This window comes from Anopheles coustani, assembly GCF_943734705.1.
Source record: "Anopheles coustani chromosome X unlocalized genomic scaffold, idAnoCousDA_361_x.2 X_unloc_98, whole genome shotgun sequence".
In the NCBI taxonomy this organism is placed as follows: Eukaryota; Metazoa; Arthropoda; class Insecta; order Diptera; family Culicidae; genus Anopheles; species Anopheles coustani.
The window spans coordinates 35,001-54,243 of record NW_026525212.1 but is presented as its reverse complement, the minus strand read 5'-3'; positions in this window follow the sequence as shown (position 1 = coordinate 54,243).

Below are 19,243 nucleotides of genomic sequence, written 5' to 3'. Positions count from 1 at the left end.
ACATGTTCCCTAACTATCCCCCGAAGACCGCAAAGCAATCCAACATCAACCAAGAAAGTTATAGCCCGATCAAGGAAACACCTACTTTGCACCGATTTTGCACCAAATACATGTACCAAGCACCTTCGGTTGCATACCTGCAGGGGCTTACCATAGTAGGCCATGGAAGACCGATATACCGAACATAATCACTTTCTATCTCCTCGGGTGTTTGAGATAGCGCTTTGCGGTACAAGAACGAAAGTTAGACTATATCTTGGTGCATCTTTTTGCCCAAGATCACAAGACCCTATCTACCAAGGCAAGAAAGTTGTGTGGGGACAAAATGTCCAAAAGTGCCCAAAGTGGCACACTTGAACCATATATTCGAGAAAAACACAAGTGTGGGCCCGAGCTAGCAAGTTGAAATGTTCTGACCGTCAGTAGCCCTAGTTGAGGTGCACTTATCATTATATGAGGCCAACGTGCCAGCTAGTCTCTAAAGGGGCGATATGGGTGTTCCAAGGTTTGTACCCAATTGAGGAAAAAACAGGGTAAGGTACGGTGTACCGCGAATAACTCGGGCTATAGATGTCCGATCGATGAGTTTGGCATATGTATGGAAAGGTCTCGACGAGACCTAACTACCCTGAAAGTATGAAGGCAAAGACTTGAATGACCGGGAAGTTATTAAGTGCACAAGTGGTAAAGTTGCACCAAAGTCCATGTTACCCGAAGTGGTACATGAACACCCAATATTCGACCAAAACACAAGTTTAGAGACGAGCTAGCGAGCTACATTGTTCAGACCGTCAGTAGCCCGCATCAAGACACGCATTTCATTATATTGAGCCTAGCCGCTAGCTCGACTCGAAGTCGGTCATATGGTTGGTTGATGGTTTGGACCGACCACGTGGTGTACCAAGGTGATGTACCTTTCATGAATTAAAACTCTGGCTGTATGGCACTGAGCGACAAGCTAAGGTGTGATTTGGAATAGTCTTGAGTGGGACTATTTAGGAAAAATGCGAACAAAAAATCACAAAGTCCTTGGGCGAAGCTATTAGCGAAACATAGAGCAAATTGGTACCAAAAACTATGGAAATGGGACTTGAGTCAAAAATAACCGCAAGTTGGAGAAGAGATAGCAAGCTTGCGTAGAACAATTATATTTGGTGCATGGTATCACCAACAAAAAAGTATATGGGGCCAAGGTGCTGGCTGGCCTCCAAAGTGGAGATATGGGCGATCCAAAGTTTGTACCCAAGTACGAACAAGTATGGAAAAAACAGGGTAAGGTACCAAGTACCATTAATAACTTCGGCTGTAGATGGCCGAGCGAGGCAAACGGCTCACCGTTGGAAAGGTCTTGGGGAGACCTATCTACCCTGAAAGTTTCATGAGGCTGAGTTGAAAGACCACGGAGATATTAGGTGATGATGGTCCAATTCGGGGACCAAGTCGCAGGAAATGGCGCTTGACCAAAATCACCCTTGGAAGGTGAATACCGGCTTACCGGTAAGAGATAGCGACTTGGCGTAGAATATTCATAAGTTGGGCGTGTAGAGACGCAACTTTCATTATATGGGGCCAACCCGGTCAGGGTGCTCCAAGTCGGTCGTTTGGTCGGTTTATGGTTTGGGCCGACCACGTGGTGTACCAAGTTGAGGTACCTTTCATGAATTATAACTCGGTCAGTTTGCCACCGAGCGACAAGTTCCGGTGTGATTTAGAATTGTCTTGAGTGGGACTATCTAGGAAAAATACAAATAGAAAATCAGCATGTCCATGGACGAAGCTATTAGTGAAACATATAGCAAAACGGGTCCGAAAACGAATGAAATGGGATTTGGACCAAGTAAAACGGCAAGTTAGAGAAGAGATAGCAAGTTGGCGTAGAACAATTATATTTAGTGCATGGTATGACCAAGAAAAAAGTATATGGGGCAAAGGTGCTGGCTGGCCTCCAAAGTGGAGATATGGGCGATCCAAAGTTTGTACCCAAGTATGGCAAAAACTGGTAGAGGTACCTTTCATGAATTACTGCTCAGGCTGTATGGCACTTAGCGGGACGCTTGGCTCTGGTATGGAATAGTCTTGAGTGGGACTATCAAGGAAAAATACGAACAAAAAATCACCATGTCCACGGACGAAGGTATTAGCGAAACTTAGAGCGAAATTGCGACCAAGTCGCTGGAAATGGCCCTTGGACCAAGTATACCGTCAAGGCGGTACGAGATAGCGAGTTGACGTGGAATATTTATAAGTTTGCCTCCACGAGACGAAAGTTTAGTTATATGGGGCCAACCCGCTCAGGGTTGTCCAAGTCGGTCATATGGCTGATCGAAATTTTCGACCAAGTACTGAGAAAACAGGGTAAGGTACCGTGTACCTCGAATAACTTTGGCTGTAGATGTCCGAGCGAGGCAAACGGCATAGCGTTGGAAAGGTCTTGAGGTGTTCTAGGCACCCTGAAAGTTTGAAAAGGCTATCTGGAAAACTCGTGGAGATATTAGAGAAACATTGGGCCCAAAAGATACCAAGTCGCAGGAAATGGGCCCTCCAAGAACACCCTAAAATCCCAATTACGGCTAAGTTGCAGGCCAGCTAGCGAAGTGAAATGTTCTAGGCATAACTAGAACACGTTAATGCGCAACTTTTTGAATAAGAACTTTTTTCGATATCTGGCCCCCAAAGGGGGGATATGGGCGATCAAAGGATTTTTCCAAGTTTCGGTACTTTTTACGGTATCGCTCATAGCTCCGGCTGTATGCAAGCAAATGACAATCTAAGACATGATTTGGAAAGGTATTGAGCAGTACTAACTTACGTTAGAACACAGCGAAGCGCTATCGGTTCATGACAAGGCCGATATAAGCAGTCAAAGATGAAAAATGTTGACAAAATGAACAAAAATTACCTTGGTACGCGAATAGCGGCCAGGGATGAAGAGGTACGAAGGTGGTGTAGAAGAATTATAATTAGGGCTTGGTACGCTCTAAAAGTTTGCCGAAGACCGCAAAGCGCTCAGACCCATAGAAAGTGGCCATTTGGGCCGAACAGTGCGTGCAAAGAGGTGAAAATGCAAAAATTGCACATTGGGGGGCGATTTGCGGGGGGAAGGAGGGGTCGGAGGGCAAAATGTCCCTTGACCAAAAAGTCTTATCTCGTCGAGATCTACAACATTGCCGAAGACCGCAAAGCGCTAGCTCGCAATCGAAAAATCGAGAATTTGAAAATTTTCTAAGTCTTGGGCTCCCTAAGGAAAAGTTTCAAAAATCACGTTTGTCCCCAATTTTGAAGGGGAAGGAGTCGGTTCCGGGGCATGGTGTCTTCGGCAAAAAGTCTTATCTTTTTGCGTACTTTCGACTAGTTCAATAAAAATTTTTGACCCAAAATTTGTTCGGCGGACCCCTAGGTCGAAAAACCCGAAAAAAGTCGAAAAAAGTCGAAAATGTCGAAAAATGAGAAAACCTCATATTCGGACTCTACACGAGCCCCAGATATTGAAAAGTGAAATCCGCGGTCGATTTGGAACAAAAAATTGACCTAGGCAAAGTTGTATGGAGGTAGGGACCCCTGAGAAAAAAGTTTGGTCCCGAGGCTCCTTGGACCACCAAGTCCCTAGGTCGGACCAAAATCGGAAAAAATCCGACCAAAGTCGAAAGTGTCGAAAATTTTAAAAAACCCCTTTTGGGGCCCTATGGCCTCCCTAGATAATGAAAAGTGAGGTCCGCGGCCGATCCGGAAGAAAAACTTGACCTAGGCAAACTTGTATGACGGTGGGGACCCAAAAAAATTTCGATGAGTGTAGTTTAGACAGGCCGGAAAATGTATCGGTGGTCCGTATCAAGGGACGTCTTTTAGTTCCGTGGGGTGGTGGTCGTCGAACAAAGTCGCCTAGGTCGACCACCAGAAAGACCAGTCGTGTTGTAATGGATGTTTTGACCACTTTACTAGGGAAACCTAGTAGGTCGAAGCAAATTTGGGGTTCGAGATGAGTTGGTGAAAGTTGGTCCAACCTAGGTGTGCTTGGTGGAGGTTGACCATGAAAGTAGAGCATGATAGGAATGACCATAACTTTGGTTCTAGATGTCGGATCGGTACACTTGAGGCAGTTTTGGAAAGGTGAAGGCCTGCTCTAGCTATGTTTCCTACCAAGCTGAGCGCCTACTAGTGACCCGGAGGAGGTATTAAGGGTCAAAGGCAAAAAGGGGTACCCTAAAGTGCATGTGACCAAGAAAATGGGAAAAACGGTATCGCCTATAGCTCAGGCTGTATGGCTCGGATCGGAAAGCTTGGATATGCGTTGGAAAGGTCTTGACGAGCGCTAGCTATGTGTCCTACCAAGCGAAGCGCTAGGTGTTGAGCAAGTCGGTCATATTAGAGGGCAAAGGTGAAAAATGGTGGTTAAGAGGCGAAAATTCACCTTATGATCGAAAATAGCGGGCGAACGATAAGAGCTACGAACACGGCGTAGAACAATCATAAGTACGTTACCACAAGACCTAACTTTGGCCAATATAGAGCGAGAAGATCGGAGGTACCCATCAGGGTGATATGGCTGGTTCAAAGTTGGACCAAAACGAGACTTGAGAAATGGGTTGAAACACGGTATCGCGAATAACTCAGGCTGTATGGAACGGATCGACAAGCTAAGATCAGTGTTGGAAAGGTCGAACCGAGCGCTAACTATAATCCCAAACAACCGAAGCGCTAAGTGTTGAGCAAAACTGAGTTATTAAGCGACAAAGTGGAAAAATAATACCAAAATTTCCAAAAATCACACAAGACCAAGAATACCGAGCAGGCGGTAAGAGATAGCGGGTTGACGTAGAATACTTATAAGTTTGCCTCTACGAGACCTTAAAGTCGGCCATAGAAAGCGAGAAGATCGGGCCACTCTGGAAGGGTGATACGAGTGGTCAAAAATTGGCAAAAATGAAACATGGCTAAAATGGATTTGACTTGTGCACCGTATAGCTCCGGCTGTATGGCATGGATTGTTAAGCTAGGATATGTTTTGGAAAGGTAACACCCAGCGCTAGATACGACTAGAAGAAAGCAAAGCGCTAACTAGCATGATTTGGAAGTTATTAAGTGTCAAAGTCGAAAAATGTTACCAAAATTGAAACTCGAGTACATTGGGCCAAAAAGTACAAGTTGTGAAATTTGGACTTACGAGTAAAATACCGAGCAGGCGGTAAGAGATAGAGACTTGGTGTAGAACAATTATATGTTGGGCATGTTATAACCTATATTTGGCCCGAACATAGTGACGAGATCGGTGGTACCCAAAAGGGTGGTACAGGTGTTAGATGGTTTTCCCAGAGCATAAGCTCCACATGATATGGAAAACGGGAAACATCATAACTTCGGCTGTATGGCATGGAATGGAACGAACAAGGTATCGATAGAAAGAGAAAAGGTAGCGCTAACTATATTTCCTTCCAAGCAAAGCGCTAGCATGTGACCGTTCGGGTGTTATTGTGAGTCAAAGTCAGAAACTGTTACCACGAGAGGCGAAAATCCGACTAAGTCCAAAAATACCGGGCTGGCGGTAAGAGATACGGCTTGGCCGTAGAACATTTATAAGTTGGCCAAGACAAGACCTAAGTTTCGTCCATAGACGACAAGAAGATCGAAGATACCTGAAGGTGAGATATGGGCGTCCCAAAGTGGGCCTTTGAAAAAGTGACAAACTTCCCTTATAACAGCATACACCAAATATCTCTGGCTCTATGGCACCGAATAAGAAGTTGAGCTCAGCGATAGAAAGGTGATAGTCAGCGCTAAATATCATTGGAACAGAGTGAAGCGCTAAAGGGAAAGGATCTTGGTGATATAAGGTGACAAAGTCGAGAAAAGTTGCCTCAAAATCATGAAAAATGTGAAAAAATGGCTAAGTCCCGGGTGCCTTAAGGGCAGGTTGATCGAATGTACCGAGCTGGCGGTACGAGATAGAGACTTGGTGTAGAACAATTATATGTTTGGCATGGCAAGCAAGACCTACATTTGGTCAATACAAAGTGAGAAGATCAAAGAAACCCGTAAGGGTGATATTGGTGTCCAAAGGTAAAAAGCACTAAGTCTTGGGAAACTTATATGAAGAAAAAGGACCCTGATGGGTCATATAGGATGGATCGAAAAATCGGCTAAGTCCCAAAATGGGGATGTCAGAACTACACTCAAATGTTACCACACCAAGCAAGGCAAACTTATATGAAGCAAAGGACCCTGATGGGTCATATGGTATTGGTCGAAAAATCGGCTAAGTCCCAAAATGGGGATGTCAGAACTACACTCATGTGTTACCACACCAAGCAAGGCAAACTTATATGAAGCAAAGGACCCTGATGGGTCATATGGTATTTTACGAAAAATCGGCTAAGTCCCAAAATGGTGATGTCAGAACTACACTAAAATGTTACCACACCAAGCAAGGCAAACTTATATGAAGGCAAGGACCCTGATGGGTCATATGGTATTTTACGAAAAATCGGCTAAGTCCCAAAATGGTGATGTCAGAACTACACTAAAATGTTACCACACCAAGCAAGGCAAACTTATATGAAGGCAAGGACCCTGATGGGTCATATGGTATGGATCGAAAAATCGGCTAAGTCCCAAAATGGGGATGTCTGAACTACACTCAAATGTTACCACATCAAGCAAGGCAAACTTATATGAAGGAAAGGACCCTGATGGGTCATATGGTATTTTACGAAAAATCGGCTAAGTCCCAAAATGGGGATGTCAGAACTACACTCATGTGTTACCACACCAAGCAAGGCAAACTTATATGAAGGCAAGGACCCTGATGGGTCATATGGTATTTTACGAAAAATCGGCTAAGTCCCAAAATGATGATGTCAGAACTACACTCAAATGTTACCACACCAAGCAAGGCAAACTTATATGAAGCAAAGGACCCTGATGGGTCATATGGTATTGATCGAAAAATCGGCTAAGTCCCAAAATGGGGATGTCAGAACTACACTCAAATGTTACCACACCAAGCAAGGCAAACTTATATGAAGGCAAGGACCCTGATGGGTCATATGGTATTTTACGAAAAATCGGCTAAGTCCCAAAATGGGGATGTCAGAACTACACTAAAAAGTTACCACACCAAGCAAGGCAAACTTATATGAAGGCAAGGACCCTGATGGGTCATATGGTATGGATCGAAAAATCGGCTAAGTCCCAAAATGGGGATGTCTGAACTACACTCAAATGTTACCACATCAAGCAAGGCAAACTTATATGAAGGAAAGGACCCTGATGGGTCATATGGTATTTTACGAAAAATCGGCTAAGTCCCAAAATGGGGATGTCAGAACTACACTCATGTGTTACCACACCAAGCAAGGCAAACTTATATGAAGGCAAGGACCCTGATGGGTCATATGGTATTTTACGAAAAATCGGCTAAGTCCCAAAATGATGATGTCAGAACTACACTCAAATGTTACCACACCAAGCAAGGCAAACTTATATGAAGCAAAGGACCCTGATGGGTCATATGGTATTGATCGAAAAATCGGCTAAGTCCCAAAATGGGGATGTCAGAACTACACTCAAATGTTACCACACCAAGCAAGGCAAACTTATATGAAGGCAAGGACCCTGATGGGTCATATGGTATTTTACGAAAAATCGGCTAAGTCGCAAAATGGGGATGTCAGAACTACACTAAAAAGTTACCACACCAAGCAAGGCAAACTTATATGAAGCAAAGGACCCATATGGGTCATATGGTATTTTACGAAAAATCGGCTAAGTCCCAAAATGATGATGTCAGAACTACACTCAAATGTTACCATACCAAGCAAGGCAAACTTATATGAAGCAAAGGACCCTGATGGGTCATATGGTATTTTACGAAAAATCGGCTAAGTCCCAAAATGGGGATGTCAGAACTACACTAAAAAGTTACCACACCAAGCAAGGCAAAGTACCTAGGTGAACCCTAGGAAGAAACACGGACCAAGTCAGATGGCCTAAGTCAATAGAACAAGTGACCTAGGCAAAGTTGTATGGCGCTGAGGACCCTGAAAAATCTGGTTAGTGTAGTTTAGACAGGGTAGGTTTTTGGGTCGGCCGAACCCCCTTATTTTGGGTTTTGGCCTCATCAAGAAGCTACACCTAGGCAAACTGCCTAGGGTGAAAGTGCGAAGACCAATCGAATAGTAAGACAAGTTTTGACCGATCGCCCTAGGCAAGCTTGTATGAAGAAAGGGACCCTAAGGGTCATATGGAAATACATGAAAAATCGGCTAAGTCCCAAAATTGGGATGTCAGAACTACACTAAAAAGTTACCACATCAAGCAAGGCAAACTACCTAGGTGAACCCTAGCAAGAAACACGGACCAAGTCAGATGGCCTAAGTCAAGAGTGCAAGTGACCTAGGCAAAGTTGTATGACGGTGAGGACCCTGAAAAATCTGGTTAGTGTAGTTTAGACAGGGGAGGTTTTTGGGTCGGCTGAACCTCCTTATTTTGGGTTTTGACCTCCTCAAGAAGCTACACCTAGGCAAACTGCCTAGGGTGAAAGTGCGAAGACCAATCGAATAGTAAGACAAGTTTTGACCGATCGCCCTAGGCAAGCTTGTATGAAGAAAGGGACCCTATGGGTCATATGGAAATACATGAAAAATCGGCTAAGTCCCAAAATTGGGATGTCTGAACTACACTAAAAAGTTACCACATCAAGCAAGGCAAAGTACCTAGGTGAACCCTAGCAAGAAACACGGACCAAGTCAGATGGCCTAAGTCAAGAGAACAAGTGACCTAGGCAAAGTTGTATGGCGCTGAGGACCCTGAAAAATCGGGTTAGTGTAGTTCAGACAGGGGAGGTTTTTGGGTCGGCTGAACCTCCTTATTTTGGGTTTTGACCTCCTCAAGAAGCTACACCTAGGCAAACTGCCTAGGGTGAAAGTGCGAAGACCAATCGAATAGTAAGACAAGTTTTGACCGATCGCCCTAGGCAAGCTTGTATGAAGAAAGGGACCCTATGGGTCATATGGAAAATCCATGAAAAATCGGCTAAGTCCCAAAATTGGGATGTCTGAACTACACTAAAAAGTTACCACATCAAGCAAGGCAAAGTACCTAGGTGAACCCTAAGAAGAAACACGGACCAAGTCAGATGGCCTAAGTCAAGAGTACATGTGACCTAGGCAAAGTTGTATGGCGCTGAGGACCCTGAAAAATCGGGTTAGTGTAGTTCAGACAGGGGAGGTTTTTGGGTCGGCTGAACCTCCTTATTTTGGGTTTTGACCTCCTCAAGAAGCTACACCTAGGCAAACTGCCTAGGGTGAAAGTGCGAAGACCAATCGAATAGTAAGACAAGTTTCGACCGATCGCCCTAGGCAAGCTTGTATGAAGAAAGGGACCCTTAGGGTCATATGGAAATTCATGAAAAATCGGCTAAGTCCCAAAATTGGGATGTCAGAACTACACTAAAAAGTTACCACATCAAGCAAGGCAAAGTACCTAGGTGAACCCTAGCAAGAAACACGGACCAAGTCAGATGGCCTAAGTCAAGAGAACAAGTGACCTAGGCAAAGTTGTATGGCGCTGAGGACCCTGAAAAATCGGGTTAGTGTAGTTCAGACAGGGGAGGTTTTTGGGTCGGCTGAACCTCCTTATTTTGGGTTTTGACCTCCTCAAGAAGCTACACCTAGGCAAACTGCCTAGGGTGAAAGTGCGAAGACCAATCGAATAGTAAGACAAGTTTTGACCGATCGCCCTAGGCAAGCTTGTATGAAGAAAGGGACCCTATGGGTCATATGGAAAATCCATGAAAAATCGGCTAAGTCCCAAAATTGGGATGTCTGAACTACACTAAAAAGTTACCACATCAAGCAAGGCAAAGTACCTAGGTGAACCCTAAGAAGAAACACGGACCAAGTCAGATGGCCTAAGTCAAGAGTACATGTGACCTAGGCAAAGTTGTATGGCGCTGAGGACCCTGAAAAATCGGGTTAGTGTAGTTCAGACAGGGGAGGTTTTTGGGTCGGCTGAACCTCCTTATTTTGGGTTTTGACCTCCTCAAGAAGCTACACCTAGGCAAACTGCCTAGGGTGAAAGTGCGAAGACCAATCGAATAGTAAGACAAGTTTCGACCGATCGCCCTAGGCAAGCTTGTATGAAGAAAGGGACCCTTAGGGTCATATGGAAATTCATGAAAAATCGGCTAAGTCCCAAAATTGGGATGTCAGAACTACACTAAAAAGTTACCACATCAAGCAAGGCAAAGTACCTAGGTGAACCCTAGGAAGAAACACGGACCAAGTCAGATGGCCTAAGTCAAGAGTATAAGTGACCTAGGCAAAGTTGTATGGCGCTGAGGACCCTGAAAAATCGGGTTAGTGTAGTTAAGACAGGGGAGGTTTCAGGGTCGGCCAGACCTCCTTATTTCGGGTTTTGGCCTCCTCAAGAAGACAGACCTAGGCGAATTGCCTAGGGTGAAACTGCGAAGACCAATCGAATAGTAAGACAAGTTTTGACCGATCGCCCTAGGCAAGCTTGTATGAAGAAAGGGACCCTTAGGGTCATATGGAAATTCATGAAAAATCGGCTAAGTCCCAAAATTGGGATGTCAGAACTACACTAAAAAGTTACCACATCAAGCAAGGCAAAGTACCTAGGTGAACCCTAGGAAGAAACACGGACCAAGTCAGATGGCCTAAGTCAAGAGTATAAGTGACCTAGGCAAAGTTGTATGGCGCTGAGGACCCTGAAAAATCGGGTTAGTGTAGTTAAGACAGGGGAGGTTTCAGGGTCGGCCAGACCTCCTTATTTCGGGTTTTGGCCTCCTCAAGAAGACAGACCTAGGCGAATTGCCTAGGGTGAAACTGCGAAGACCAATCGAATAGTAAGACAAGTTTTGACCGATCGCCCTAGGCAAGCTTGTATGAAGAAAGGGACCCTATGGGTCATATGGAAATTCATGAAAAATCGGCTAAGTCCCAAAATTGGGATGTCAGAACTACACTATAAAGTTACCACATTAGCAAGGCAGACTTGTATGAAGAACGGGACCCAGGTGAAAGTAGCAAATATCCCAAACCGAACATGTATATTATACACACAAGAGTACGAACATAAAGGAACACGGACCAAGCGTGCCGAGAGAATCGGTACTATAGAGCCCTCGTGGTTCTACACAAAGACTTTATGTTAGGGGTTCAAGCCCCATAGTACTCAAACGGTGACAGTAGCAAATATCCCAAACCGAACATGAATATTATACACACAAGAGTACGAACATAAAGGAACACGGACCAAGCGTGCCGAGAGAATCGGTACTATAGAGCCCTCGTGGTTCTACACAAAGACTTTATGTTCGGGGTTCACACCCCAAATCGAACGTGGAATTTACTTTCTGATGGTCATGCGGTCGTCCAAAGGGGTCTAGTATCCTGGGATGACAAGCATCACGGGCACAGCTCGTATCAAAACAGTCGAAGAGGCCCGCGAAAGCTTGCTTTCCATGGCTATGCGATGCACAAATTGAGTTTACTCACCGTAGTATAAAACGAACGAACCGAACCTATCCGAGTAGGGATAATGGGCGCAGTAACATACTTCTGTGACCCAGCGAGAGTTGAACGAGGTGACATGAACTGTCAGTGGCTTATATCAGATGGGATACATACATGAGATTGCTTTCAAATCTACACTCGAAAACCTAACCAAGTAAAAGCGAACGTGGGGAGGATTCGAAACCGGTAACGAAATCTTAAGCTGGAAAGAGTCATCACTATGGATACATATTATGCGAAACCAATCAAGTGCTCATTACTGATCCAAAACCGAAGAGCACTAGTGAACACCTTAATCTCACCCTAGTTCACATCCAAGTGATCGACCACGTGTGTGAAGCAAAGACCAATCGAATTCCTGAATGAACCGAACACTATGAACAAATGGCCAAAAACGTTATAACTATCCAAACATCCTACTATCTAGCGAAAGTCATCACGATGGAATCATACCATGATCTTTAACCTATAGCGCTCACCACATTCCTACCCAGAGTGCAAGTGAACAGATTGCTCACCCCTACCCAGTTCACAACCACGTGATCGACTAACATACCGAGGTTACCACAAGTCAAAGTTATACGTTTACAAGCGCAAGACCAATCGAAAACCCCGAAAGCAATCTCGACCCAAAATGTATTATCCGTGAGTGTAGTCGAGTCTCGTACTCGTCATCTGTAATCGTCGGATAGAATATCCAGTACACGGTTGTCTTTCCAAATGAAATCTACATACAGAACTCGCTCTTGGCAAATGGGTGGCAATGGCGCAATCAGGAGCGAGTTCCCGTCCGGGTGCCAAGTGATTGGCAAATGTCTGGGGGAAAGCAACCATATGTTGATTTGTCTGTTAGTGTACTGGGTGTTTGAGGTATGTAGTATCCACGCTTGGTTGGGTGTGTCAGAGGACCGTGAATGCGTTCGCAACCCCAATTGGGGTACATCGGGAATGATTTTGTGGAACCGATGTGCCCGGCACACACTAAGTTTTGTTGCAAGTTAATAGTGTGCCATGTCCGGGGGGGTTGTGATTAAACTCTGGTGAATTGCGTACTGTGGTGATTGGGGTATGAAAGCCCCGCAGTTGCAATGATCGGACGCGCCTAGCGTGTCCTTTAGTTGATGGTAGGGAAATGAAGGCCCTTGTCAGCTCACCTAAGTATTCATGGAAGTTTGGCATAAGGTCGCTGTGGTAGGGGTATGAAGGCCCCGTCAGCGCATGCACAATCGGGCGCACGAGCGCTTAGCGGAGTCGAATGCCGCTCAAGTGCCTGTCCGGTGCATCGGGTGTGTGTGTGATACGAGGGCAATGAGGTTCGCACGGGGGCTCGCCTCCCGTGTGCTACCGGACTTGACAACATATAGAACGTGGTGTTTGCTCCTCCGGGTGCAATGGGACAATGAACATTCGAACGCAAAGTCGGAATTCTGGTTGATCCTACCAGTAATATACGCTCGTCTCAAAGGTTAAGCCATGCATGTCTAAGTACAAACAGATTTAATGTGAAACCGCATAAGGCTCAGTATAACAGCTATAATTTACGAGATCATCAACCTAGTTACTTGGATAACTGTGGAAAATCTAGAGCTAATACATGCAACATGCCAGGACCCTCGCGGGAACTGGTGCACTTATTAGTCAAACCAATCGCGGGTTCTCCGTGTCATTGAGTTGAAGTCTGGATAATGATGCTGATCGTATGGTCTCGCACCGACGACAGATCTCGCAAATATCTGCCCTATCAACTATGGATGGTAGTATAGAGGACTACCATGGTTGCAACGGGTAACGGGGAATCAGGGTTCGATTCCGGAGAGGGAGCCTGAGAAATGGCTACCACATCCAAGGAAGGCAGCAGGCGCGTAAATTACCCAATCCCGGGACGGGGAGGTAGTGACGAGAAATAACAATATGAAACTCTTTAATGATGTTTCATAATTGGAATGAGTAGAGCATAAATCCTTCTACGAGGATCAAGTGGAGGGCAAGTCTGGTGCCAGCAGCCGCGGTAATTCCAGCTCCACTAGCGTATATTAAAATTGTTGCGGTTAAAACGTTCGAAGTTGATACTTGTCCAACACAGTCCGGCTCCGCCGACCCGGTCAACCCGTGGTCGGTGGGCCAAGTCGGAATCTGGTTGCGACTCAATGGTGTGGTAGGGCACCAAGTCTGTGTCATGGTGTGCCCTTCAACGGGTGCAAGTGTAACATAGAGCTCGACCGCTCACGTTTACCTTGAACAAATTAGAGTGCTTAAAGCAGGGTGCCCAAACGCCCTAGAATAATCTTGCATGGAATAATGGAATACGACCTTGGTCTAATCTTTCATTGGTTTGTACTCAGACCGGAGGTAATGATTAACAGAAGTAGTTGGGGACACTAGTATTACGGCGCGAGAGGTGAAATTCGTAGACCGTCGTAAGACTAACTAAAGCGAAGGCATTTGTCAAGGATGCTTTCTTTAATCAAGAACGAAAGTTAGAGGATCGAAGGCGATTAGATACCGCCCTAGTTCTAACCGTAAACGATGCCAACTAGCAATTGGGAGACGCTACAACCAGGTGCTCTCAGTAGCTTCCGGGAAACCAAAGTCAGGTTCCGGGGGAAGTATGGTTGCAAAGTTGAAACTTAAAGGAATTGACGGAAGGGCACCACAATGAAATGGAGCTTGCGGTTCAATTTGACTCAACACGGGAAAACTTACCAGGTCCGAACTTATGGAGGTGAGACAGATTAATAGCTCTTTCTCAAATTTAAGGGTAGTGGTGCATGGCCGTTCTTAGTTCGTGGATTGATTTGTCTGGTTAATTCCGATAACGAACGTGACTCACATATGCTAACTAGAACGCAGTCAGCGTTAATGCGTCGATGCCGATTGGAACGGGTTAGGACCTTTCGGTGGAGTATGACCTGACACCTTCGCTGTTCGTGTGCGCAAGTGCACTTACGGTACGCTGCTTAGCAGGACAATTTGTGTTTAGCAAAATGAGATCGAGCGATAACAGGTCCGTGATGCCCTTAGATGTTCTGGGCTACACGCGTGCTACAATGTGGGTAGCAGCGTGTCTCCTATTCCGAGAGGAACGGGAAATCACTCAAATACTCACTTAGTAGGGATTATGGATTGCAATGGTCCATATGAACTCGGAACTTCTAGTAAGTGCTGGTCATCAGCCAGCGTTGAATACGTCCCTGCCCTTTGTACACACCGCCCGTCGCTACTACCGATGGATTATTTAGTGAGGTCTTTGGAGATGATCGTTCGCTGGATCCTCGTGAACCGCGTCTGCTTTATCGAAGTTGACCGAACTTGATGATTTAGAGGAAGTAAAAGTCGTAACAAGGTTTCCGTAGGTGAACCTGCGGAAGGATCATTAGTGGCCAAGTGATCCTTCCAGAAGTCCGAACCTGCGGGTTGAGACTTCGGCACAAGTTGCCATATGATAATTGACGAAACACTATAGAAGTCCGAACCTGCGGGTTGAGACTTCGGCACAAGTTGCCATATGATAATTGACGAAACAATATAGAAGTCCGAACCTGCGGGTTGAGACTTAGGCACAAGTTGCCTTATATATAACTTCGAACAAATACACAAGTCCGAACCTGCGGGTTGAGACTTAGGCACAAGTTGCCATATGATAGTTGACGAAACACGTTAGAAGTCCGAACCTGCGGGTTGAGACTTCGGCACAAGTTGCCTTATACATACAATGGCCAAATAAACAGAAGTCCGAACCTGCGGGTTGAGACTTAGGCACAAGTTGCCATATTATATTCGATCAAACACTAAGTAGTCCGAACCTGCGGGTTGAGACTCAAGACCGTAACAAGATGTCACTATACAAGTCCGAACCTAAGGGTTGAGACTTAATGCGATCTAGATACCAAGTTGACATCCAATACCTGTTGAGCAAAACCAAAGATTCCCTGTTCTCGAATGATTACACTATATAACAGGGAATCATGAAGAAATCAAGCAAGCGTGAAACAAAGTCATCACTTGGGCATGCTCGATAGCCAACCACATGACCTTAACCTAAGAGAGCATGCAAACCACATGATACCTATAAACGATTAACCCGCCCTAGTTCAATCGTTCACCAAGTGATGACTTCAGTATGGCTAAGAGAAAAACTTTTGAATGGGAAAAACTCTAAGTCCGAACCTCCGGGTTGAGACTTCCGCGTCGGAGGTGGGCGCACCTCCTATCCGAAAGATGATGAATCAGGGGTGTTCGGTCAGCAATGGTCGGATGCCCCGTCGTAGTCCAACTATGACAATCAAAGTCAAGACCTCCGGGTTGAGACTTTCCGCGAGTACAAGCATAAAGGAACACGGACCAAGCCGTACCGAGAGAATCGGTACTAGAGCCCTCGTGGTTCTACATTGAGAGAGCCCTCGTGGTTCTCATTAGGGGCTTTATGCAAGTCGTACTCAATACTGTGGTGTGAAGTATAAAGTATAGTCCTCGCCTGGTCCACGCTGCTTCGGCGGTCCTGGGTAAGATAGTTAATTCTAACTTGCCCTATAGTGGAATGAGGACACTTAATGCTTCGTCTTTTAGCGGCGGCTAGACTCCTCCTCACGGGGAACGAGTTGACGCGCACAGCGGCGGCTTACGCACTATGGCAATCATGGATGCCTGAAGATTCCGTGAAGTTCTCCCCTGGTCCACGCTGCCTCGGCAGTCCTGGGTAAAATGGAATATTTCCAGCTTGCCCTATAGTGGAAGAGGACTATCCAACAATACAAAGTCAAGACCTCCGGGTTGAGACTTTCCGCGTCGGTGGTGTCGCGCACCGCCTATCCGAAAGATGGTGTAACAGGGGTGTTCGATCAGCAATGGTCGGATGCCCCGTCATAGTCCAACTATGACAACCAAAGTCAAGACCTCCGGGTTGAGACTTTCCGCGTCCGGAGGTACGCGTACCGCCTACCCGAAAGATGGTGTGCTTCTGGGGTATTCGATGAGTCGGATACCCCGTCGTAGTCCAACTATGACAATCAAAGTCAAGACCTCCGGGTTGAGACTTCCGCGTCCGGAGGTACGCGTACCGCCTACCCGAAAGATGGTGTGCTTCTGGGGTATTCGATGAGTCGGATACCCCGTCGTAGTCCAACTATGACAATCAAAGTCAAGACCTCCGGGTTGAGACTTCCGCGTCCGGAGGTACGCGTACCGCCTACCCGAAAGATGGTGAATCAGGGGTGTTCGATCAGCAATGGTCGGATGCCCCGTCGTAGTCCAACTATGACAATCAAAGTCAAGACCTCCGGGTTGAGACTTTCTAAGAGTACAAGCATAAAGGAACACGGACCAAGCCGTACCGAGAGAATCGGTACTAGAGCCCTTGTGGTTCTACATTGAGAGAGCCCTCGTGGTTCTCATTAGGGGCTTTATGCAAGAAGTACTCAATACTGTGGTGTGAAGTATAAAGTATAGAGTCCTCCACTGGTCCACGCTGCTCCGGCGGTCCTGGGTAAGATAGTTCATTCTAGCTTGCCCTATGTGGAAGAGGACTCAATACCCTACCTGTTGAGCTTGAAACAAAGTCATCACTTGGGCATGCTCATATTGCCATACACAATTACATTATATTCGAATGAGCATGCAAGCGACCCTATATAGACCGAACCAAAACGATAGATACCGCCGTAGTTCACCCCCACCAAGTGATGACTTCAGTATGGCTAGTGTGTGAAGTATAAAGTATAGTCCTCCCCTGGTCCACACTGCTTCGGCGGTCCTGGGTAAGATAGTTAGTTCTAGCTTGCCCTATGTGGAAGAGGACACAATACTTAATACTTAGAGTACAAGCATAAAGGAACACGGACCAAGCCGTACCGAGAGAATCGGTTCTAGAGCCCTCGTGGTTCTACATTGAGAGAGCCCTCGTGGTTCTCATTAGGGGCTTTATGCAAGTCGTACTCAATACTGTGGTGTGAAGTATAAAGTATAGAGTCCTCCACTGGTCCACGCTGCTCCGGCGGTCCTGGGTAAGATAGTTCATTCTAGCTTGCCCTATGTGGAAGAGGACTCAATACCCTACCTGTTGAGCTTGAAACAAAGTCATCACTTGGGCATGCTCATATTGCCATACAATATTCCATTATCTACTAATGAGCATGCAGCTATATGATTATAACCTGTAAACGATTACCCCGCCGTAGTTCAGCGCTTCAACCAAGTGATGACTTCAGTATGGCTAGTGTGTGAAGTATAAAGTATAGTCCTCCCCTGGTCCACACTGCTTCGGCGGTCCTGGGTAAGATAGTTAGTTCTAGCTTGCCCTATGTGGAAGAGGACACCATACTTAATACTGTGGTGTAATGAACAAAGTATAGTCCTCCACTGGTCCACGCTGCTTCGGCGGTCCTGGGTAAGATAGTTAGTTCTAGCTTGCCCTATGTGGAAGAGGGCATACAAGACAAAGTATAGTTCTCCCCTGGTCCACGCTGCTTCGGCGGTCCTGGGTAAGATAGTTAATTCTAGCTTGCCCTATGTGGAAGAGAGCATACATGAACCAAGAACGAAGGTTATGATCGAGGAATGATTCGACAACTAACCGATGGTATGAAATGTGAAGAATTCAAGCAAGCACACAATCAAGTCATCACTTGGGCATGCTCGATAGCCAACCCTATGACATTAACCTAGTAGAGCATGCGAAAACCAATATATATGTAAACGATGCCCCTCCCTAGTTCAGCGCTTCAACCAAGTGATGACTTCAGAATGGCTAAATCAAATCGGTTCAAAACATACCATCGGTACCCTATTGAAACACACAAGTCGATATCAAACCTCATGATTGTGTAGTCCTCCACTGGTCCACACTGCTCCGGCGGTCCTGGGTAAGATAGTTCATTCTAGCTTGCCCTATGTGGAAGAGGGCACATTACTCAATACTGTGGTGTTATGAACAAAGTATAGTCCTCCACTGGTCCACGCTGCTTCGGCGGTCCTGGGTAAGATAGTTAGTTCTAGCTTGCCCTATGTGGAAGAGGGCATACAAGACAAAGTATAGTTCTCCCCTGGTCCACGCTGCTTCGGCGGTCCTGGGTAAGATAGTTAATTCTAGCTTGCCCTATGTGGAAGAGAGCATACATGAACCAAGAACGAAGGTTATGATCGAGGAATGATTCGACAACTAACCGATGGTATGAAATGTGAAGAATTCAAGCAAGCACACAATCAAGTCATCACTTGGGCATGCTCGATAGCCAACCTCATGACATTAACCTAGTAGAGCATGCGAAAACCAATATATATGTAAACGATGCCTCCCTAGTTCAGCGCTTCAACCAAGTGATGACTTCAGAATGGCTAAATCAAATCGGTTCAAACCATACCATCGGTATCCTATTGAAACACACAAGTCGATATCAAACCTCATGATTGTGTAGTCCTCCACTGGTCCACGCCGCTTCGGCCGTCCTGGGTAAAATGGAACATTCCAGCTTGCCCTATGTGGAAGAGGGCACATTACTCAATACTGTGGTGTGAAGTATAAAGTTCAGTTCTCCCCTGGTCCACGCTGCTTCGGCGGTCCTGGGTAAGATAGTTCATTCTAGCTTGCCCTATGTGGAAGAGGACACTTCATACTTCGTCTCTAAGCGGCGGCTTGACTCCTCCCTACGGGGAACGGGTTTACGCGCACAGCGGCGGCTTACGCACTATGGCAGTCATGGATGCCTTACGTTTCTATG